Source organism: Macrotis lagotis, chromosome X, assembly GCF_037893015.1.
Source record: "Macrotis lagotis isolate mMagLag1 chromosome X, bilby.v1.9.chrom.fasta, whole genome shotgun sequence".
Classification (NCBI taxonomy): Eukaryota; Metazoa; Chordata; class Mammalia; order Peramelemorphia; family Peramelidae; genus Macrotis; species Macrotis lagotis.
In genome coordinates this window covers 116,633,511-116,659,357 of record NC_133666.1, presented here as the reverse complement: position 1 = coordinate 116,659,357, position 25,847 = coordinate 116,633,511, and the positions used below count along the sequence as shown (strand labels likewise).

The window sequence follows — 25,847 nt, the reverse complement described above, 5'->3', positions numbered from 1 at the left end:
CATAGATCAGATAAACTGTTTTTTGTTCTATTAATTTATCTATGGTGTCGCTCTTTATGCCTAAATCCTGTACCCATTTTGACCTTATCTTGGTATAGGGTGTAAAATGTGGATCTCTGCCTAGTTTTTGCCATAATATTTTCCAGTTTTTCCCAACAATTTTTGATAAATAGTTCTTATCCCAGAAACAGATGTCTTTGGGTTTGTCAAATAGATGGCTGTAGTTATTTGCTGCAATTTCTTTTGAACCTACCCCAAACCACTTAAACATTATTCTTATTTCTTAACTAGTACCAGACAGTTTTGATGACTGCTGCCTTATAGTATAGTTTTAGATCTGGTAGAGCTAGGGCACCTTCCTTTCCATTTTTTCCCCATCAGTTCCCTTGCCATTTTTGCCCTGTTGTTGCTCCAGATGAATTTTGTTACTATTTTCTTCTAGCTCAGGAAAGTGGTTATTTGGCAGTTTGATTGGCATGGCAGTGAATAAATAAATTAATTTTGGTAGAATTGTCATTTTTATTATATTAGCTTGGCCTATCCATGAGCTTTTGTTGTTTTTTTCCAATTATCTGATTTTATTTGGGTGAGGAGTGCTTCATAATTGTGCTCAAACAGTTTCTAGGTTTGTCTTGAGAGGTAGATTCCCAAGTATTTAATGTTGTCTATAGTTATTTTAAATGGGATTTCTCTATCTCTTACTCTTGGGCTTTGTTTTACATATATATATACATATATATGTATATGTATATATATATATATACATATATGTATATATATATGTATCTATAAATACTGATGATTTATGAGAGTTTATTTTATATCCTACTACTTTGCTGAATTTTGCAGTTGTTTCAAGGAGTTTTAAAGATGATTTTCTCAGGTTCTCTAAGTATACCATCATGTCATCTGCAAAGAGTGAAAATTTTATTTCCTTATTGCCACTTCAGATTCCTTTAATTTCTTTTTCTTCTCTTATTACTACTGCTAGCATTTCTAATACTATATTGAATTGCAATGGTGATAATGGGCATATTTATTTCACCCCTGATTTTATTATAAGTGCTATGAGTTTATTCCCATTACATATATTTGTTGATGATTTTAGATACTATTATTTTAAGGAAAACTCCATTTACTCCTAAACTTTGTAGTGTTTTTAATAGGAATGGATGTTGTATTTTATCATAGGCTTTTCCAGAATCTATTGAGATAATATATGATTCTGTTGGTTTTGTTATTGATATGTTTAATTACACTGAGTGTTTTCCTTATGTTGAACCATCCCTGCCTGCCTGGTATAAATCCAACCTGATCATGGTGTATTATCCTTGTAATAACTTGCTGCAGTCTCATTGCCAAAATTTTATTTAAAATTTTTGCATCAATATTCATCAGGGAGATAGGTCTACAATTTTCTTCATTTTGGTTCTTCCTGGTTTAGGTATCAGCACCCTGTTGGTGTCATAAAAAGCAGAACTCCTTTCTTTCTTATTTTTAAAAATAGTTTATTGCAAAATAGCAGTCAATTGTTTTTTAAATGTTTTGTAGAATTCACTTGTAAATCCATCAGTTGGTAAATTTTTGATGAGTTTTATTCATTTTCCAGTTGGTCAATTTTTTTTTTTATTTTTGTGGAGGGGGATTTTAAAAAAAAATTGCAAAGCAATGGGTCTCAGTGACTTGTCCCAAGGTTACACAGCTAAAAGTATAAAGTGTCTAAGACATGATTTAAACACAGGGCTTCCTCACTCTGTGGCCAGTGCTTTATGCACTGCACCACCTAGCTGCCCCCATCAGTTTTACTTTTAAAGGGATTGTGTTTTTTACTTAATTTTTCATAATTCTCTTGCATGGTTTTGATGTCTTTTCTGGATTTTTCTTCTTCCTCTATTCTTTGTTTTTTTTTTAATTCTTTTTAAGTTCTTCTATGAGGTTTTAGATTTGAAGCCAATTTATAAACTCCTTTGAGACTTCCCATGTGGGTAATATGTCACTGCTTTCTTCTTCTGAGATATCATTTTTATCTTCCTTATCCGAATGGTAGCTTTCTATGGTCAGTGCTGTTTATGCTATTTTGCTCATTTTGGTAGTTGAACTCTGTTCCTGGGGTACAGGGAGTATTGTTTCAAGCTTTTTTGTGCCTGGGCTGGGACATGATCCCTGGCTTATCACTAGTAAAGTTGCTTTGCCTGTGCAGTGGTTTTATCCCCTACCCAGTTCCCTCTGTTACCCCAGCTCTGCCTTTGTCTGGAGTTGGGATCCTCCCTGCTGACCTACTATCTGGTTGAGCAAAGACCTGAACTGCTATCTATCTAAGCCAGGATCTGGGTTGTTATCTAGCCAAACCAGGACTGGGATGCTATTTAGATTAGCCAGGTATGCTGTGGCTAAGGGACTCCCACTGGCTTTCCCACTGTCTTACTTATGCTGGGCTATACGTGCCCTCTAATCCTGAAGAGTTAGAACTTTACTGAAGATCCTCCATGATATCTTGACTTGAGAACTTGCTGTGTTCTTTTTTTTTGTAACTTTCAGGTCTGTGGAGAGGCTTCCTTTAAAATTGTGTAGGGAAAATTGCCGGAGCATATAAGCTTTGTGCTTTCATCTTAATTTTGCCCTGGAAATCCACTAATGTCAAATTCATATTCTCAAAAATGACAAAGTCAAAAAAAAATTCTGGATCTCTGAATTTCCTTATCTTTTGTAATAATAATTTTAGCAAACTGCCTATACTTTGAAAAGTCCCATACAATGACTGCTCATTGCATCAAAACTCAGTCCAACAAAAAAAAAAGTTATCCTTCATCTAATGTATTCATGATTGGTATATAAGATGGAGTGGGATGGGCAACATATGGACAAGAGTGATCTGAGGATCCTAACAAGAGAGTTACAGTTCTAATGCCAAAGCATTAATACCACTTGTGGAAAACTGTTTTCTCCATCCTTTATTAATTCTTTATTACTCATTCCTATATTCAAAGATGATGGAATTTTAATTGAAAGGGATCTTGATGACTACTTAGTTCAACTCATGCTTCGAAAAATATTGAAAACAAAGTAAAAGCACGATTTGTATCTTTGCCCTCTAAAATATCATATTACAGACCCTGTGATCCTTTAATGTTGCTGAAAAGTCCTGTATAATTTGATTGTGCTTCCTTTGTATTTAAATTCCTTGTTTTTTACTGCTTCTTCACTCTTTTTTTATTTGAGAACTCTGGGATTTGGTCATGATAATCCTTTGAGTTTTTATTCTGGAGTCTCTCTCTGTAGGTATTTCTACATATTCTTTCAAAGACTATTTTGTCTTCTTGATCTAGTATATTAGGGAAGTTTTCCCATGATAATTTCCTATATTTTTTCAGGATTTTTTATCTAGACCTTCATGTAGATCAATAATTCATAAATAATGTCTCCTGCATCTTTTATCCAGATGGTTTTTTTCCCTAAAAAGAACTTCATATTTTCTTCAGTTTTTCAGTCTTTTGATTTTGTTTGATTTAATCTTGGTGTTATTAGTTTCCATTTGTTCAATTCTAATTTTTATGGTTTTATTTTCCTCAATTAACTTTAAAGTTTTCTTTTCCTATTGGTAAATTTTACTTTCAAATTACTTGTTTCTCTTTTCCACTTGGTTAATTTTACTTTCTGTTGAGTTGCATTGCTTTTCTAGCTAGTAACTATTAATTTTTAATGAATTAAATTCTTTTTCCAGTTAGTTATTTTTATTTTAAAGGAGATTTCTTTAATTTTTCATGTTTCTCCTGTGTGACTCTCATTTCTTTTTTTTTTCCTTTTTCTTCTTTTCCTCTTCTTTGATCTTTAAAATATTTTTAAATCTCTTCTATGAGGTTTTGGATGTGAGACCAATTTATAAACCCCTTTGATACTTTCCATGTAGGTAATTTGCTACTGTTTTTTTTTATTTTGAAATCTGAATAGTAATAGAGAGAACTGTGTAGGGAGCAAACTACTGCTGAGGCAAATCATTTTTACAAGTAAAAAAAAAAGAGTAGCACTCTTTTTGTTATTTTACTCATTTTGATAATCCCTATCTTTTTATGCTGGGTTTGAGGTATGTTTCCCTGCCTTATTTCTTTGTTTTTTTTTAATTTATTTTTATTAAAGATATTATTTGAGTTTTACAATTTTCCCCCAATCTTGCTTCCCTCCCCCACCCCCACCCCACAGATAGCACTCTGTCAGTCCCTGCCTTATTTCTTACCAAGGAGTTGCCTATGCATCCCAGGAATTGCCTATTCAAAAATTTGCTTCCTTCTTATGCATTGTTGTTCCCTATCCAGTATTCTCTATTGTCCCAGTATTCCCAGAACTCAGTCTTTATATGGGGTTGGGACCCTCCCTGTTGGCCAGCTATCTAACTGAGCTAGGATCTGAGCTGTTTTCTAATTCACCAGATCCTGTGCTGTTGTCTAGCTCTTGTTTCTCTGTGTCTCTAAGCCTCCTGTTGACATTCCCACTCTCCCACCTAGTTGGCCTCTATTTTCCCTTTCCATGCAAATAGACAGGTACTCTAGAGTTGAGAACTTGTTTTATTCTTTTTTTTGTGGGATCTGTAGTTTCAATGTCTGTGTAGAGACTTCATTTAATGTTGGGTAGGGGAAAGCTCCATGATCATGGTAGCTTCAGGTCAGCATCTTGGCTCCACCCCAGAAATCTCCACTTTTCTTCTTCTTCTTCTTCTTCTTCTTCTTCTTCTTCTTCTTCTTCTTCTTCTTCTTCTTCTTCTTCTTCTTCTTCTTCTTCTTCTTCTTCTTCTTCTTCGTCTTCTTCTCCTTCTTCTGCTTCTTCTCCTCCTCCAGCTTCTTCTCCTTCTTCTCCTTCTTCTCCTTCATCTCCTTCTTCTCTTCCTTCTCCTTCTCCTTCTCCTTCTCCTTCTCCTTCTCCTCCTCCTTCTCCTCCTTCTCCTTCTCCTTCTCCTTCTCCTTCTCCTTCTCCTTCTCCTTCTCCTTCTCCTTCTCCTTCTCCTTCTCCTTCTCCTTCTCCTCCTCCTCCTCCTCCTCCTCCTCCTCCTCCTCCTCCTCCTCCTCCTCCTCCTCCTCCTCCTCCTCCTTCTCCTTCTCCTTCTCCTTCTCCTTCTCCTTCTCCTTCTCCTTCTCCTTCTCCTTCTCCTCCTTCTCCTCCTCCTCCTCCTCCTCCTCCTCCTCCTCCTTCCCCTTTTCTCCTCCTCCTCCTCCTCCTCCTTCTCCTTCTCCTTCTTCCTTCTTCTGCTTCTCCTTGTCCTTCTCCTCCTCCTCCTCCTCCTTCTTCCCAGAGGAAGAGAATCTATTAACATGATACAAGGTCTTGTTTTTGTTTTCCCATACATCAAGTCAGAACCAAAATTTATGCATCCATTTTATTGTAACTAGTTCTGAGATCAAGCAAAAATTTCATTTTTGTAGTATGTTGGGAATGATTTAATAATTTCTATACTTAGTAATTTTCATTACAAAAGATATATTGAAGTTGGAAAGGCAGTAAGGCATAGAATTAGAAGGCTTACATTCAAGATTTGGATTTGATGGTTAGCAGCACTATTACTATAGGCCAGTAAATATCTGCCTCGAATTTCCCCTCTATAAAACAGAGATAACAATGTTTCTACTACCTACCCAGCAAGATTATTATAAAAAAAAGTAGTTGAAAAAGGAATAAAATATCTTGAAATTAACCATGGTGGGGCAGTTAGGTAGTGCAGTGGATAGAGCATTGGACCTGGAGTCAGGAGGATTAAAGTTCATAATCCATCTTCAGACACTGAATAATTACCTAGATGTGTGAGCATGGGCAAGTCACTGAAGCCCAATGCTTTGCAAAAAACACTTTAAAAAGATAGTAATAGTTTTGTTATTAATAATAAATAAAATAAATGTTACATTTTTATTGTTATGACACTAAATAAGTAGTTGAATTTATATAGAACTGCCATTTTGCTATATTAACTCAGCCTAATGATGAACAATTGGTAATTTTCAAGTTATTTAGACCTGAGTTTATCTTTCAAAAATGATTTATAATTGTGTTCAAAAATTTTCTGAGTTTGTCTTGCAAGGTAGATTTCCCAATTATTTTATACTATCTACAACTACTTTAAATGGAATTTCTCATTCTAGCTCTTGTTGCTGGGCTTGGTTGATAATGTACAGAAATGCTGATGATTTATGTAATTTTATTTTATATCCTGCAACTTTGCTAAAGATGGATAATTACTTCAGATATTTTTTGGTTAATTTTCTAGAATTCTTTAAGTACACAATCATATCATCTGCAAAGAGGGAAATTTTTGGTTCTTCAGTCCCTATTCTACTTAGTTCATTTTTTCTTTTCTTATTGCTAAAGCTAATATTTTTATTTATTGATTTATTTGTTCTTATTTTTGTATAAATGATTTTTATACATTACTAAAATATTCTTGTTTAAGAGTAAACATAATAACCCTCTCCCCCAAAAAGTCCAGACTCACATGGGCAATAAAGTAAAGGAAAGATGAAAAAATTAAAATGAATAATAATAATAATAATAAATAATGATAGATGCAGCCAGGAGGCTCAGTGGGCAGAGCACCGGCCCTGGAGTGAGGAGCACTCAGGTCCAAATCCATGCTCAGACACCCAGCAATCACCCAAATGTGCAGCCCCAGGCAAGCCACTCAGCCCCATTTTCCCTGCAACCCCCCCCAAATAATAATAATAATAATAATAATAATAGTAATAAAATGTGCTTCAGTTTGTGTTTCAACACCCCCAGCTCTGTCATGGGTGGATCACATTCTTTATGATTTTCCTCCTCAATGGTGGTGAGTTCACCTTTTTCATTTATGATAATAGCAATTTGGTTTTCCTTCTTTTTCTTAATCAAATTGAGCAGAGGTATATCTATTTTATTGGTTTTTTCATAATACCAACTTTTGGTTTTATTTATTAATTCAATAGTTTTTTGCTTTTGATTTTATTAATTTCTCCTTTAATTTTTAGAATTTCTAATTTGGTATTTAATTGGGGATTTTTAATTTGTTCTTTCTCTAATTTTTTTAGTTCCATGCTTATTTCATTGATTTCCTCTTTCTCCAATTTATTCATGTAAACATTTAGAGCTATAATATATCCCCTGAGAGTCACTTTGAATGAATCCCATAGCTTTTGATAGGTTGTTTCATTATTTTCATTATCTAGGATAAAATGGTTAATTCTTTCTATAATTTGTTTTTTGGTCCACTCATTCTTTAAAATGAGGTTATTCAGTTTCCATTTAGTTCTGGGTCTATATTTCCTTGGCCCAATATTGCATATGACTTTTATTGCATTGTGATCTGAGAAAGATGTATTGACTATTTCTGCCTTTCTGCAGTTGATCATTAGGTTTTTATGTCCCAGTACATGGTCAATTTTTGTATAAGTTCCATGCACTGCAGAGAAAAAGGTATATTCCTTTCTATCCCCATTCAATTGGCTCCATAAGTCTAACATATCTAGTTTTTCTAACGATCTATTTACCTCCTTAATTTCTTTCTTGTTTATTTTATGATTCTATTTATCTAGATCTGAGAGTGGGAGGTTGAGGTTTCCCACTAGTAGAGTTTTGCTGCCTATGTTTTCCTGTAGTTCTTTCAGCTTCTCCTCTAAGATTTTGAATGCTATCCCACTGGGTGCATACATATTCAGTACTGAAAGAAGTTTATTGTCTATGGTACTTCTTAGGAGGATAAAGTTTCCTTCCTTTTCTCTTTCAATGCCATATTTTTTGCTGTTGCTTTGTCTGAGATAAAGATTGCTACCCCTGCTTTTTTTTTACTTCACTTGAAGGAAAATATATTATGCTCCAACCTTTTACCTTTACTCTATATGTATCTCTCTGCTTCAAATGAGTTTCTTGTAAGCAGCATATTGTAGGATTCTGGTTTTTAATCTATTCTGCTATTGGCTTACGTTTTAAGGGAGAATTCATCCCACTCACATTCAAAGTTATGATTACTAATTCTTTATTGCCCTCCATGCTCTCTTCCCTCTCTTTGTATTTTCCCCCTCCCCCCTTGTCCATATTCCCCAGTATTTTGTTTCTGAATACCACTCCCTTCAGTGTGTTTTCCCTCCTATATCACCCCCTTCCCTTTCTTTCCCCTTTCCCCTTTTCCCTTTTCCTTTCCCTTTCTTTTGTTAGTTTCCCTTTTTCTCCCCCCTCCCTTTCTCCATCTCTGCTCTGCTTTTAATACTTGAAAGGTTAGATGTTTTATAAGTTAACTAAGTCTGTTTAGGTTGACCTTAAGCCAAGTCTGAGGAGAAGAAGATTCAGGTGTTTCCCATCTCCTCCCTTCTTCCTGTCTATTACCTTAGGTATTTTGTATCACTTAGTGTAATAGGATTTACCCTATTCAATCCCCTTCCTCCTCCCCTCTCCTTCCTGTCCCCCTTTTTAAGGAGGCAGTGGTTTTTAGATCATTCTGTCTGAGTCATATACAATTCTGAGTATTTGTCACTTCTAGCTAAGTACATTCTATCTAATAGAGGTAATATTCTTGAGAGTTATTAGAGTCTTTCTCCCAAGTGGAGTTAATGCCATTTACATCCCAGTAGATAGCAATCTCATGGATAGATCATGAATGTCCATCATTTCTGGCTAGGTATATTCTCTCTGTTAGAATTACAATTCTCAAGATTTATTGGAATTGTTTTCCCCATGCTGGGGTATAGCCAGTTTCAACTTATTGGATAGCAGTTTTTTTTTCTTTTACCACCCCTCCCTTTTTTAACATTTTCATGTGTTTCTTGAACCTCTTGTTTGATGTCCAAATTTTCTATTTAGCTCTGGTCTTTTCATCAGAAATTTTTGGAATTCTTCCATTTCATTAAATGTCTATCTTTTTTTTTCCCTGGAAGAGAAGGCTCAGCTTTGCAGGATAGTGTATTCTTGGCTGCATTCCAAGCTCCCTTGCTCTTCAAAATATCTCATTTCAGGTCCTTCGATTGGATTCCTTAATGTTGATGCAACCAGGTCCTGTGTAATCCTTACTGTGGCTCCTTGATATTTAAATTGTTTCTTTCTGGGTGTTAGTAGGATTTTCTCTTTTATCTGATAGTTCTGTAATTCTACTTTTGAAAGAGCTTTCCATTTGCCCAATTGAGGTTTTGAGAGAATTATTTTCTCTTTGCATTTGCCCAATTGAGGATCTGAGAGATTTATTCTCATTTTGTATTTGTCCATTTGAGGATCTGAGAGATTTAGTTTACTTTTGTATTTGTCCAATTGTATTTTCTAAGGATTTGTTTTCTTGTTGGAAGTTATTAACTGTCTCTCCCAAATGTTCCAGTTGATTTTTAAACTCCTTCCTTATTTCTTCAAGGAAGTCTTTCTGTGCTGAAGACCAGATTGTATTCTCCTCAGAGTTTCTAGGTCTCTCTGAGTTAGGGTTTTTTCCTTCCAAGAATTTTTCTATGGCTCCACCTTTCCACTGACCCTTCTTCATTTTTGCTAAGACCTTGAATTGGGGCGGGGCTGGTTCACAGGGGCTTGGGATCTCTAGAGGCTTTACTCACTGAATGCAATTTCTCTGGCTGCCCAGTAGGAGAGGAGGTGCTGGTTGCTTTTTCTGGAGTGTCTGTGACCTTGATTGAGGCCTTCTCCCTTTGCTTGAAGGGAGGAGTTGAAGCTGTTGAATTCTTTTGCCTTCAATCAATATTGAGCTTTACCCTGGGATGAGGTCATTCCTCTCCCTATTGTCAGCTGGGTTGGTTCTTCTGCTCATACACACCTGTGCCTGAGGCAGAAGTAGTCTGTAATTGTTTTTCCTGGCAAGAGGCCTCAGCCATAATGGAGGCATAGACTCAAGAGTTCCTCAGACTTTAGGAGCCCAGGGATGGTGTCCACAGCTCTCCTGCACTGGAACTCTCCACCCAGCCCTGTCGGCAAGTTCCAGAGTGACAGCACCAACACCAGTGCCTCTGCTCCCTAGTTGACTCAAGCCCCTGCTGACTAGCCCCCACCACTGATCCAGCAGATCTGTCTCTCAGGCCCTCAGACTCCCAGGCTCCAATTCAGCTGTCAATCTGGATGATCTGGGGCTGACCTGCCCTCTGAGCCCAGACTCACCCGCCCGAATTTGTCCAATGCTGCTGCAGGAGACAAATCGTGAGGTAGAATTTCTTTCTCCTGGCTTTTCTTTCTGGGTTTTGTAGGTTGGATTTCCATTAAGAGGTTTGTTTCATATGCTAGATGGGGAAAGATCAGGAGACTTCAGAACTGTGCCTGTCTTCTCTCTGCCATCTTGGCCGGATGTCTCATTCTAATAATTCTTAAATTATTTCTCTTACATCTATTTCCCAGGTAAGTTGATATTCAATTGAGGGTTTTTATATGTTTTTTTTCATCATTTTAATTAATGTCTAATAAAGTCATTGGCTTCTCTTTTCTCATTTCTCATTTTTTACAAACTATTTTATTCAGCTAGCTTTTTTCTTCTTTTGTATTTATTCAATTCTATTTTCTTCACCAGTTTTCTTCAGTGGATTTTTTTCCAATTTGGCCAATTGCATTTTTGATGGAGTTGTATTCTTTTTCCACTGTACCCATTGTATTGTTATAGGAGTTGCTTTCTTCAGTCGATATTTGTGCTTCCTTTTCCATACTGTTGACTTTCTTTTACATACCTCTCACTTTCCCCCCAATTTTCATGCTTATTTTTTAAAATTTTTTTTGAGTTCTTCCAAGAGGATTTTTTTGGCTTGAGATCACTTCCTATTCCCCCTGAGGCTTCACAGTTTTCCACTGTCCTCTTCTGAGATGGTGTTGTCATCTCCTTTGTCACCATAGTAGCTTTCTATGGTAAGGGATTTTTTTCTGTTTCTTACTCATTCTTTAGCCTAGTTTGTGTGTCTGAGTGTGTGTGTGTGTGTGTGTGTGTGTGTGTGTGTGTGTGTGTGTGTGTTTTAAATTGAACTCTGGTCCTGAGCTACCAGGGGCACTATCCCAGGCTGCTTGTGCTGGGATGGTTCTGGCACTCAAAATTTGCTCTCTCTGCCCAGGTTGGAGCCCTTACAGCTGGACTGCTGTGCCAGTGGTTTGCTGAGCTGAACTCTATGGGCCTCATTTATTGATGCTTACTTGGCAGAGAGCCTCTGGCTGCTTTCTCTACCTCTGCCATGCTGAACCACAATTCCTTTCTATCTGAGTGAGACAGACCTTGACTGAAATCCCATCAGATAACTTAAGTTTGAAAATGCTTCACTCTATCTTTTTGTGGGTTCTATCATTCCAGATTTCATTTAGAGGTTTGATTTAATGTTATTTCTAAGAAAATCTGGGAAGAATTCAAGGAAATTGTTGACTTCTCTCCATCATCTTTTGTACTTCATTTATGTTAGATAATGTACCTATCTTTCCCTGGGGTTCCTAAATGACTCAATGGACATAATGTTGGGCCTGTAGTCAGAAAGATTTCTCTTCTTTATTTCAAACCCAGCCTCAGACATTACTAGCTGTGTGACCCTAAGCAATTTTCTTAACCCTTTTTGCCTCAGTCTCCTTAGTTATAAAATGAGATGGAGTAGGAAATGGGAAATTTCTTCAGTACCTTTGTTAAGAATACCCAAATGGGATCAAGAAAATTTGGACACAACTGAAATGACTGAACAACAATCTCTCCCTTCCCCTTTCTCCTAGTGAATAATGACAATGGTCTTAGGAGTTAAATTCAGCAACTTCCTATGTAGGAATAAGCAGTTCAACCTTATTGAAATTTTTATGAATTTCCTTGAGTCTTGTATTTGAAAGTCAGACTTTTTTATAACCTTTGGCTTTTTTATCTGGTACTCTTGAAATTTCTTTATTTAATTAAATTTTCATTTTCACCCCCAAAGGATTATACACAGGTTTGCTGGGTCAGTGATTTTTTAATTTTAATTCTAGCTATTTTATGCTCCAGAATATCATATTCTAAGCTCTCTGATTCTTTTATGTAGATGCTAGTAAATCTGTGTTATCCTGATCATGATTCCATGATTTTTGAATTATTTCTTTCTGGTTTCTTGTAATATTTTCTTTTTTTACCTAAGAATTCTGGAATTTGACTGTAATATTCCTGGGACTTTTTGTTTTGAGATCCCTTTCCAAAGATGATTGGTGGATTCTTTCCATTTATATTTTGCAATCTGATTCTAGGATATTGGGACAGTTTTCCTTGATAATTTCTTGAAAGATGATAACTAGGTTTTTTTTTGTTTTATGAAGGTTTTAGGTTATCCAATATTTCTTAATTTATCTCCTCTCTATTTTTCAAATGGTATAGTTCACATTTTCTTCTGTGATGTTCATTCTTTTGGTTTTGTTTTATTGTTTCTTAATGTCTAATGGAGTCATTAACTTCACTTGCTCAGTTTTAATTTTTAAGGCATTTTTTCTGTTAGTTTGGGTATCTTTTTCCCCATTTGAGCAATTCTATTTTTAAGTTCTTTTCTTCTTAAAGAGTAAATTTTTGCATCTTTTTTTCATTTGGCAAATTCCATTTTTTTTAAAGAATTCTTCTTTTCAGTGGGTTTTTGTACCTCTTTTACCCTTTAGTACAATATGGTTTTTTTTGCAAGGCAAGTAGGGTTAAGTGGCTTGCCCAAGGTCACACAGTTAGGTAATTATTAAGTGTCTGAGACCGGATTTGAACCCAGGTACTTCTGACTCCAGGGTTGGTGCTTTATCCACTGTGCCACATAGCCGCCCCAATATGTTTTTATAGAATTATTTTCTTCCATGTTTCTGTGCTTCCTTTAAGAAGTTATTGTTTACTTTTCAAGTTTTTATTGCATCCTTCTTACTCCTTTTCCCTAAATTTCTTCTATCTCATTTTTTTGATTTTTATAATTCTTTTTGTGTTCTTCCAGAACTTCTTTTGTGGGTCTGAAAAGAACTGTCATTTTCCTTTGAAGTTCTGCATGTAGTTGTTTATATTTTTGTCATTGAATTATATTTGGTCTTGCTTTTGTCTACTCCTTCATTCTACTAGTCTAAATTACAATTAGGATGTGTTATATTCATGTATGATAATAATATATACTCACCATACAAGTAAATTTGCAGGAACACAATGAAAAACAATAATAGAATGAATGTATAATAATCAAAAGCACATTAACATCATATATGCACATAGATGAACAATATAATACCTAGTTAATAGACAGTTTTATTTAAGGTATGAAAAACACAAAATTTTTAATGTACATAAATAAAATATAATTATATGCGTTAGATAAATATATAGATAATATCTGGTGTTGACACCTAGGTTTTTATCACAGGTTTAATAACTTCTACAATTTCTTTTTTAAGATCATTTGACAGTCTGGTCATACTTCAAACATTCTGTAGAGCAATTTGGAACTATTTCCAAAGGGTTAGAAAACCAACAACTAACAATGCTACTACTACATTTTTTTCCAGAAGAGATAAAAAATGGAAAGGAAAAGGACATTTACATATATATATATATATATATATATATATATATATATACACACACACATATATATGTTTATATCATACATTTATTTATATATGGTATAGCAGGAGGTGGCAAGAAATTAGAAATTGAGAGAAATGCCCATCACTTGGGGAATGACTAACCGGTTATGATATGTGATTATGATAGAATGCTATAAGAAATGGAAAGACTTACATGAGCAGATGCAAGGTGAAATGCATTATATGCAAAGTAACAGCAATATTGTAGAAATATCAGCTGTCTTAGTTTGTCTCAGTAGTGCTGTGATTTAAGACAACACTAAATAATTTAGGATAAAATCTGCTTTCTATCCCAAGAGAGAAGCTGATCATTCCTGAATACAGATTGAAGCATATTTTTTAATATTTATTTTTCTTGAGGTTTCTTTTTTTTGGGGGGGAGACAGGTAAATTTACTGTTCTCTTTTATAATATGACTATCATATAAATGTTTTATATGACTCCACATTTTAACCTATATCAAATTACTTGCTTTCTCAGTGGGATACTAGGGGAGGGAGAAGAGAAGGAAGAGAATTCCGAATTCAAAGTATTAAAAATGAATGTTAAAATGTGGTTTTACATGCAACCAGGGGAAAAAATAAAATAAAATAAAAAAGTTCACCCTATGTAAAAACAAAATAACATGAAAAAAACAAATATAGAAACGAAAACTTGGGCCTCAAGACTCAATTATTTACTGGAAACCCAACTGATCTGTTTCAGTTTGACAATGAAATTCCTTTCTTCCTTCCTTCCTTCCCTTTTCTTATATCTCTCTTTTCCTCTTCTTCTCTCCTCTCCCTCCATCCTTCTACGATATCATACCCTTATCTGTGGGTACATTGCCCAAAGGAAAACAAACTTTGATCACTGAAACCTCGAAAGATATCTTACAATTAATGGCCTAGATTTCTTTTTTTTTAGGGACTAACCCTTAAATCCAAATCACTTCAACACTTAACCAAAAATGAGTTCCAGTCCCAGTCTCATTTAGTCATTATTTGGGCCATGAAGGCTCAGAGTAAACGTATATGTAATTGCTTCTGTTTTGGCTGTAAACCCTGAGGTTCTTCCCCTCCCAAATTGATTACTTTTAATTAGATAAAAGAAACCATTCTTTGCTTCATTTTTTTTACCTAGCCTTAATCAATGAATGGACATTATGTCAATCTGAGACCTGGGAAAAAACTTAACATAAAAAGTACAAGGTGTCCCACTATATCTGGGGTCATCTCTAATCATGCTGATTCATATTTGGCTAATGGACCCAGAAGGCTCTGGAAGAAAGAGCAAGGATGGTGACTTTGCACAGCCCTCCCTCAATTAAATTCAATGCACTGCAAGCCATGATATTTTGGGAAAATGTGTCTGGCTAAAGGTTCAGGTGGAACATGAAAGAATTTATGTAAAAGACCAACCCAGAAGAAATTTTAGGAACAAAAAATGTTGATTTAAATTTTCCTGTGGTAAATAGAAGCTATGGAGATAAGTAGTAAGAAGGGTATAGAGTATGAGAGGTTATTTGGGGATCACACTATTTACTATAATCAATAGTTTCACATATGAATGGTGTGGTGCTGGTTGGTAGAGCACCTGTATTTTCTTGGTGTTATTAAGCCAAAGTTAGCACAGGCAGGAGAGAATTGAGCCCTCTTTTATTGCATCTCAGCTTCAGAGGCTAAGTTGAGTTCATAATCATCTGCAAAGAGAAAATAATATACCGACAAGCCCTCCACTTTGATCTTGGCTTTTTTCAATTGGCTTGTAGCCAATTCAATTGAAGAAATTACCATCGGTGGGGTAGCCAACCTTGAGGTCATGTTCATCCTCCAGGAAGACGTTTCATAACATGACTGAAAATATCATACTAAAAAGCATGAGAACAAGGACAGATCCTTGTTTCACTCCACTGATGACTGGAGAATCTCAAGAGCATCATCCATTATCCATGCCATTATGAAATTGATATACGATACTGGTGAATTTTGAGCAAGCAAATTATTTTTTTAGGTTTTTGCAAGGCAAATGGGATATGTATATACATAAATATATATATATATATATATATATACATAAATATATATATACCTCTTTTCTGCTCCTGGCATTTTCCTGGAGTTGTCAAGCAACAAATACCATACTGGCTATTCTTGAACCCTTTCTGAAGCTGTATTGGCTCTCTCAAGGAGGTGGCCATCTTCCAGGAAAAGGATCAGCCTATTGAGAAGGACCCTGGCAAGAATATTACCAGCAATGACTGAGATATACCCCTGTGATTGTCACAGAACAGTATATTCCCTTTACCTTTATAGAGATGGAAGATGGGGGCATTCTTGAATTCTAGAGGGATAACCTCTTCATGGAATATAATCTGGAAAATATATCAGCTGACTTTTGGGTGAGCAATGAATCGCCCACCTTACAGATCTCAGCTGGAATTGAATCAGCACCAGGAATTTTGCCATTTGAAAGGAGTCTAATGACATTCAAAACCTCTTCCTCAGTTAGAACTTCAATCTATCTCTCTAGGATCATATCTCCATCACACTGAGTAGTTGAGATACACCATAGATCTTTGGGCCTCAAATAACATTCAGGATATCACAAAAGCAGTTAGGATTGTTAGTTTTGATTACAAAACCTACACCAGCTTTGTGGCATTCCCCTACATTGTGACCACTCCAGAAAAACGTTTTTTCATCTCTAGCTTCAGTAATCTGGTCTTCATTTACCAGCCTTGTTTCACTCACGGTTGCAATAGCAACCCTGGATATGATCAGTTGAGTTCTCTTGCAACAAGAGCTGTTCATCTTTCAGGTCTATTGGATAATCTGTTGTCTATGAGTGTGGGCACATTCTATCCTCTGATGGTGAGTAGCATGGAATCATTGGCCTTGCTCTCTCTTTCAAGGTCCATCATCATTCAGTGGCAAGGCAAAGTCAAGTTTTGGCATCTGTGATGTATAACAAAGCTCTAAGTATTCCACAGTACCTGCTTCAGCTGCCTTCATAGTCATTGAATAAAGTGTTCTTATTTGCTCATTCCACCATTGGAAGATTTTCCATACTTGGGGGAGACACTCCTGCCAACTCACTGATGAACTTCTCTGCCAAAACAGTTTACCAAGATGTGGTCATCATACATGCTACAGTTTCTTCAAGTCATAGGTGAAAGTTAGGTGACTCAGGTAGACATCAAAAGTGAAAAGCAGGGGGCAGTTAGGTGGTTCAGTGTAAAGAGCACTGGAACTGGAGTCAGGAGGATCTGAGTTCAGATTTGAATTAATAATTACCTAGCTGTGTGAATTTGGGCAAGCCACTTAACCCCCATTGCCTTGCCAAGAAAAAGTGGAAAGCAGTCCTAAAAGGGTTTGGCAGCCCTCACACAAGGGATAGTCTTCCTTGAACATACCCTATACCCCTTGGAACATAGTCCAGACCCTATAAATGTATTTCCCTTTTCTTCTTCATATGCCACACCCATGTTTTCAAAATTTAATGTAATATGGCAATATTCAACTGAACATAGTATCTAAATAAACTAGTCACATGCTTATTCCACAATAATAGAACCTGATGATAAGGAATTGAAAAATGGAGAATAATAGTAATGAAAATATGCAAAAGAACAGCAATAATAGCAAAAGCATTCCTTTTACTTACACACAGGTTACACATGAACGGGTAGGATTGCAATAAGTTTCATTAAATTATTTTTATATATAAATTGAATGTAGGAAAGAAGTAAAATGAGCATTATGGAGACAATAGAGGCAACTGCATATCAGTTAATAGAAAAATAAATGAATAAAAATGTTTTAGTAATATTGAAAATTCTGCTTAAGAGAAACATGATGGAAGAATTAAAGTGATATTCAAACTCTGAAAGTAGAGAAATATGCATTTCAAAGAATAAACATATCTCCATATGAGCTCCTACTTGCAGCAGGATTTACTTATATATCCATATCCCATTTTTTGAAGTGTGGTACAGTGATCATAGTTATATATATACATACTTTGCCCTACTTTTTACTTGTCTAGACAAGTTTCTTAGAAAGTTCAAAAATCAAATTATTTTTGTTCTCTGAGCTCCAAGCCATAAATAAACAAACAAATTAAAAATTTCAAAGCTAGATGTACCCTTCTTCTCTAGGAATATCTATCCTTGTCCTGCTTCATTCCAACTCTATATGCTAGAATTTGCTAGATTTTACCACTGTTTATGAAAACAAGAAAATCATTTAGAACAAACAAAAGTCAATGGACTTCCCTCTGTGCCTCAAAGATACGGTTCAGGTTTCCAAGAAGCTTAAGAAAATATAAGATAACTGGATTGGGGGATATAGCTCAGGGAACTTTCTGCAATTTGGCTTCTGTCTTGACATACTTCGTGACACACCTCAAAACCCAAGCAGCCTTGCTCCCAGAATCCTAGTCCTTTTCTTTCTGGTACTTGCCTCTATCTGTACTGCTGGTCTCTAAACTCCACATGACTTCTTAAACATTTTCTTTATTCGATTCCATGCATCTTCTACTCATCCAATCAAGAACTGGATTCATTCTCTCTTTCATTTAATTGAATTTTAAAGTTCACTTTGTGGTATTACCTACTTTCATCCTATGGCAATTTCTTCCTTTCTGATTCATTCAAGAGACTCATTGATATCACACAAAGGGATCATTTTGCATGGCTGAATTTTTACACTTAGTTTAACACCTGGTTAACTGGCCCATTTTTTTTTTTGATTAAGTTTGTGAAAGACAAACTTCCTTACATATGTAAGACATAATTACTTGAAATGGAGTTCAAATCAGTGCATTGAACTGATTATTAGCCATTCTCCTAAATGATTCTATAAAGAAAAGACATTAAAACGAATAGCTAAAGGGTTCTCTTGGTCTAACTGTGTATTTCATATTAAATTGGATAATCAGAAACTGAAGCAATTCTATGCATATAAATATATGCTTAAGCAAAACTCTTTGAAAGTCAGGTTATGGATTTCTTAACACTGGCCCTCTGGACACGTTCACAGAGTTTTAAAGAAAAGGGATTTGTGGTATTTTACCATAACTTCCAAAGTATATTGCTTGCCTCATGATTTCATTTTGATTTCTTTTTAGGCATTTTAACTGCATTAAAGAATTTACATGCTAATATGCAGGTCCTTTCTAAAACATATTTCATTCTGTAAGTTACTCTTCTCTTTATTTGAATTTTTAAAAAGGCTAGATTGAGATACAAGCAATTTATGTGTAAAATAAGGCAAAATGATAAATTTGGGTTAGACTTCATTCTAATTGATATCACTTAAATGACCTTAGGCAATTCACTGAACTTCTCTTAACATATTTCAATCAATTGATAAACATTTAATAAGAAACTACTGTTGTGTCAGGCACTTCACTAAATGCTGGAGATACAAGAAGCAAAAGATCATCTCTGTCCTGCAACTTTTTGAGGTAAAGAAAAACAAACAAATTTATGCAAAGCAAACCACATAAAGGATAAATAGGAAATAATTAACAGAAGGAAGGCACATATCTCATCATCTATACAAAGTACTAAGTGGTATTTAAGGTTCCTCCATCTATGTCCTATGAAATTCTCATAGGACATGGATTAAGTACTAGATAAAAGAGGAAAAAATTTCTTTGCATGAGAGATCTCTTCTAAAGGTAACTGCTTTGAACAAGGCAGTCACCTACCAAGAACATAGGAATCTTTCTGAACCGGTTTTATCTTTTCCTCCTGAAACCTAAAAACGTGTCCATTAAAATTAATAGTTGCAGTGTTAACAATGAATTCTTGTTGAAATGAGGCAGTTAATCACCAGGAACAGCACATTAAAAAGTGTTAATTTATATGTTAAAAAGTTCATTTTAATTAAAGATGTAGAAAAGTTTCTGACTTAAAGAAATCCTGACATTCCTTGGCCTTTTGTAATGCCTTGAAATTTAAACAATAAGAAGTATTTATTTATCTCACGGACCTGTTTGTATACACTTGTGACCATTTGTGTGAAGATTATAGCATGAAGGAGAGGAGTGGAGGTGACTTACAAACAGGAGATATGCAGAGGTTAATTTGTTTGTTATTCCTTTGGCAATACAGTGGATAGAGTATCAGGTTTGAAGTAAAGAAGACTCAACTTTTTTAGTTCAAATCTAGTCTCAGACACTTTCTAACTCTGGACAAGTCACTTAACCCTGTTTGTTTCAGGCTTCTCATCTGAAAAAAATGACCTGAAGAAGGAAACAGTAAATCACTCCAACATTTCTACTTCAAGTGGGATCACAAAGGATTGGATATGACCAAAATAAGTGAATAACAACAAAAATATGCTGTTTAAAAATCCAGTTAATTTTTTCTCAAAGAAATAAATCCCATGCATTTTAGAATACACACACACACACACACACACACACACACACACATATATATACATATATATGAAATTAATTTCATTCTATGATACCTTATGGTGCCCTTAAATATAATGTAATCTCTTGATACTGTGATTTTTTTTCATTTTTATAGCATTAAGCTAAACTTAAATATATAGAGATAATCAAAATTTCAGTTCTTACCCAAATTATAATCAATGAAAATATTCAGTGTCGGGGATAATATTTTTCCCTTTGTTGGTTCCTTTGCTTCAAGAAGGATCAAATTATCATTAATGAAAGTGAAAATTTATTAGTTTAATTGTACTATAAGAAATGATGAAGGGAATGATTTAAAAATATGGGAATATTTTTATGAATTGATGTAAAGTGAAGTGGACAGAACCTGGAAACCAGTGTACATAGAAACAGCAATATTTTAAGAATAACCAACTATAAAAGACATGGCTACTCTGATCAATACAATTATTCATAACAATTCCAAAAGATTCAGGATGAAATGCATCATCCATCTCCAGAGAGAAATCTTATTAACTTTGAGTTCTAAGTGAAGCATCTTTTTTCACTTTTATTTTGAAACATATCTAATATGGAAATAAATTTTCTTATTTCAAGTATGTAATACTTTTGTCTTTTCCATTAAAGGTGGAGAGACGAGAAAGGGAGAGAATTTGGAACTGAAAATTTTTTTAAATGAATGTCATAATTAAAAATATATATTGATTATCCTTAAATATCTATAACTTTCTCATAATAGCTATTTCTAGCTTCTTGGCATAAATAAATTCAACTTCTATTCTATATCTAAAAGGTTTTGGTCTGAGGTAATTAGGTGATACAGTGGATAAAGAACCTGTCCTGGAGTCAGGAAAACCAGAGTTCAGTATCATATTTCAGACTAGAATATGTGACCCTGGGCAAGTAACTTAACTCCAATGGCTTCTGCTCCAAAAATAAATAAAAGTATTTGTTTAAATTGGGAAATACTTAGCTACTTTTATCAAGACAATGACCCAAGACAAATTCAAAAGAATCATGATGAAAAATACTATCCACTTCCAGAGAGAGCACTGATAAAAACATTCTTTTTTATATTCTATTTCTTGCTATATTGTGTGTTTTTATTTTGCAGCATGACTAATAATGGAAATGTTTTGCATGATTCCACATGTGTAATCAATATTATATAACTTATCTTTTCAATAAATGGAAAGTGAAAGGAGGGAGAGAATTTATAACTCAATTTTAAAAATTTTGCTAAATTTTAAAAAATATATAATTGCGTAATATTTAGCATAATAAATAAAATATTTTTCTAATAAAAGCATTTGATCATCTCTTCTGTTTTGCCTTTGATAAGTCCTGATTTCTTATTCCAAAATTTAATTGTCTGTTTCATTCCTTTTTCTTGATTGAATGATTCTGCATCTTCTACCTATCTATATTCTTATGAAAGGATATGTTTAATTATCCTATGATACTGCAGACTGTTGATAAATGATTATATACTCTAAGTAGGTTTGAAAAGTTCTATAAACAAAATCTGTATCTGAGGAAGCTTAAGCAGCTTTTAATGACCTAATAAATTTATTTTCCTTTCAATTGGGATGCTCAATTCATTTGATCACCATTCGTGTGGACCTACTGATAAATGATTTTCTACTGGATTCTCTAGGAACCAGAGTAAGCAATTCCTTAACAATAGAAAAACAAACATCTCATACTGCATGCAAATCACCACAAATTTATATTCTCTCTATACATTCTAGAAGTGAGATTATTGTACTTTTGTCATCTGTAGTAGAGAAAGCAAGTTGCAGCAAATTCATTGTACAGTTCTCTAACTCCTTAGATAAGCGAGAAGAGTTGTTTTCATCCCTATGTCAGGAATGAAACATTATTTTAGAACTATTTTGTTATTTCAAAAATAAATCAATAAACATATTAAACACTTACTATGTAGCAGGCAAAAAAAAACCCCTTCATTGGTAGGTGATGTTATTATTTTCATTTTAGAGTTGAGAAAACTAAGACTTGCCCAGTCACTCAGCTAGTAAGGCCAGTTTGAAAGTCAGTTCTTCCTCACTCCAGGTGCAGCATTCCATACACTTTGCTACCTAATTGCCTTTTCTGACTACTTTCTTACAATATTGACATTTCATTAACAACTTTCTTCTTCCTGGGATCACCCAACTTTTTTTTTCCTATCTTGTCTAGCTCTTCTTTTGATTCCTCTTTCTATTCTCATCTTTCTTTTACTCATCTCTTCATACTCTTCTTCTTCAAGGCAATGACCTCTCATATTTCCTTTTTTACCACAACATTTTTCCCCTTTCTTTTTTGAGTCTTCTCTTTCTCATTATTTTGAGTTGTTCTCAAATCATTCAGATTCTCTCCCATTTTTATTAAACTATATGCTAATTGACTTATACCTTACATTAGTTTTGCCCCAAGTTCTAAGGAAACAAGGGATAATACAGAAATAATTATCATAAATGACTAAAATTGCAATTAAAATTGCTCATTAAGTCATGAAGTCTGAGCTTCCATCAAAGATTATTACATATTGTTTATCAAACTAAAGAAGACTCTTTTTGTGTGTTTATGTTTTGCCCCTCTGTGTATATATTGAGATATATATGTAAAGATGTATGTATCCCCTCTTCCCAATTTCTTTGGCTTAAATAAATATTAATATTGTTAGTTATAACTATTCAATATTGTTTAGAAATGTTAGCTTTACCAATAAGAAAATAAAAAAATTGAAGGAATTAGAATTGGGAAAGAAGAAACAATATTCACTTTGCAGATGACATGATGGTATACCTGGAAAATCCTAAAAAATCATCTAAAAAGTTTTTGAAACAATTATCAACCTTAGTAGAGTTGCAGGATATAAAAAAAAATCATATAAGTCCTCAGCATTTCTATATATTACTAACAAAATACAGCAGCAAGAGCTAGAAAGGGAAATACCATTTAAAGTAACTTCAGACAATATAAAATACGTGGGAGTTTACCTGCCAAAGTAGATTCAGAAACTCTATGAAAATGACTATAAAACACTTTTCACATGAATTAAATCAGATTTAAATAACTGGGCAAATAGCAAGTGCTCATGATAGACTGAGCTAATATAATAAAAATGGCAATTCTATCTACATTAAACTATGTATCTAGTGCCTTAGCAATCAAACTTCCAAAAAATTACATTAATAAGCTACAAAAAATTGAAACTAAATTCAGGTAAAGAAACAAAAAGTCAAGAATATCCAGGGATTTAATGGAAAAGAGGTGTAGAAGAGGGTGGCTTAGCCTCACCAGATATAAAATTATATTATAAAGCATCAGTCATCAAAACTGTCTGGAACTGGTTAAGAAATAGGGTGGCGAGAATCCCAAGAAATCATCCAAAAAACTATTGGAAACAATTAGCAATTTTAGCAAAGTTGAAGGATATAAAATAAACCCTCATAAATCCTGAACTTCTCTATATATGACTAGCAAGATACAGCAGGAAGAGCTAGAAAGAGAAATCCCATTCAAAGTAACCTCAGACAATATAAAATACCTGGGAGCCAAGGCAGACTCAGAAACTTTTTGAAAAACAATTACAAAATACTTCTCACACAAATAAAATCAGATTTAAATAACTGGGCAAACATCAACTGCTCATGGATAGGTTGAGCTAATAAAATAAAAATGACAGTTTTACCAAAACTAAAATACCTGCTTAGTGCCACACCAATAAAAATTCCAAAAAAAATTACTTTATTGAGTTAAAAAAAGTTGTAAGTAATTTTATATGGAAAAATAAAAAGTTGAATTTCCAAGGATTCAATGAAAAAAAGTGCAAAAGAAGGTGTCTTAGCCCAACCTGATCTAAAATTATATAATAAAGCATCAGCCATCAAAACTCTCTGGTATTGGCTAAGAAACAGAGTGATGGACCAGTGGAATAGATTAGGTGCAATAACAGGAAACAATTATAGTAATATGCTGTTTGAAAAACCTAAAGAGTCCAGCTATTGGGATAAAAACTCTTTCTTTAATAAAACCTACTGGGAAAATTGGAAGTTAGTATGGCAGAAACTTGGATTAGACCAACACCTCACACCCTATATCAAGTTAAGATCAAAATGGATATAGGATTTAGGCACAAAAAACAATATTATAAGCTAACTAGAAGATCAAGGATTAGTTTACCTGTCAGATCTATGGAAAGAGAAATAGTTTATGACTAAGCAAGAGATGGAGAGCATCACAAAAACAATCTAGATAATTTTGATTACATTAAATTAAAAAGCTTTTGCACAGACAAAACCACTGTAACCAAGATCAAAAGAAATGTAGTAAATTGGGAAACAATTTTTGCAACTAATATTTTTGAAAAAGGACTCATTTCTAAAATATACAGAGAACTGAATCAATTTAAAAAGCAAGCCATTCCTTAATTGAAAAATGGTCAAAGGATATGCAAAGGCAATTTACAGCTAGGGAGATCAAAGCAATCCATAGTCATACGAAGAATTGCTCTAAATCATTACTTTTTAGAGAAATGTAAATTAAGCCTTCTCTGAGGTACCACCTCACACCTCTCAGATTGGTCAATATGACCAGGAAGGATAATGATCATTGTTGGAAGAGTTGTGGGAAATCTGGGACACTAATGCATTGTTGGTGATGCTGTGAACTCATCCAACTTTTCTGGTGAGCAATTTGAAACTAAGCCCAAAGGGCAACAAAAATGTGCATACCCTTTGATCTAACAATACCACTACTGGGTCTATACCCTGAAGAGATTAGAACAAAGGGTAAAAATATCACTTGTACAAAATTATTCATAGCAGCCCTGTTTGTGGTGGCAAAGAATTGGAAATCAAGTAAATGTCCTTCAATTGGGGAATGGCTTAGCAAACTGTGTTATATGTATTTCATGGAATACTATTTTTCTATTAGAAACCAGGAGGGACAGGAATAAAGGGAAGGCTGGAGGGATTTGCATGAACTGATGCTGAGTGAGATGAGCAGATCCATAAAAACATTGTACGCCCTTAAAGCAACATGGGGGTGATGATCAACCTTGATGAACTTGCTCATTCCATCAGTGCAACAATCAGGGATAATTTGGGGCTATCTGCAATGGAAAATATCATCTGTATCCAGAAAAAACTTTGCAGTTTGAACAAGGACCAAGGACTATTACCTTTAATTTAGAAAAAGATAACTGATATCTTATTGTCTGATCTTGCTATCTCTTTTACTTTATGTTTCTTCCTTAAGGATATGATTTCTCTTCTCATCACATTCAGTTTGGGTCAATATATCCCATGGAAACAATGTAAAGACTGGCAAATTGCCTTCTGTGGGGTGGGAGGGAAATAAGATTGGGGGAGAAATTGTAAAACTCAAAATAAATAAAATCTTTATAATTAAAAAAAAGAAATAAAGTGGTGGATATGTGGAATAGACTAAGTACAAAAGAGATACCATGAAATGTTTATAGTAATCTGTTGTTTGATAAACCCAAAGAGTCCAGCTTCTGCAATAAGAAGTCTCTCTTTGATAAAAAAAAAAAAAAAAAACTGTTGGGAAAATTTGAGATCAGTATGGCAGAATCTTGGTATACAGTTATGAGATGTTGGTCTAATCCAAAATAAGATTAAACTAGGTGCAGGATTTAGACATAAAAGGCAATATTTTAAGCAAATTAGGAGATCAAGTAATAGTTTACTTGTCAGATCTATGGAAAGGGAAAAAGTTTATGACCAAGGAAGAGGTAGAGAACATCATTAAAAACAAACTAGATAATTTTGATTACATTAAATTAAAAAAAAGATTTTGTACAAACAAAATCATGTCACCAAGATCAAAAGAAATGTAATAAACTGGGAAACAATTTTTACAGCTAGTATTTCTGACAAGGGACTCATTTCTAAAAT

The 25,847-nt window shown here is 34.3% G+C and overlaps 1 pseudogene; it reads right to left on the bottom strand.

The window, feature by feature from the left end:
* Positions 1 to 25,847, bottom strand: part of LOC141498810 (lymphocyte-specific protein 1 pseudogene) — a 66,381-nt pseudogene that overhangs the window by 36,970 nt on the left and 3,564 nt on the right.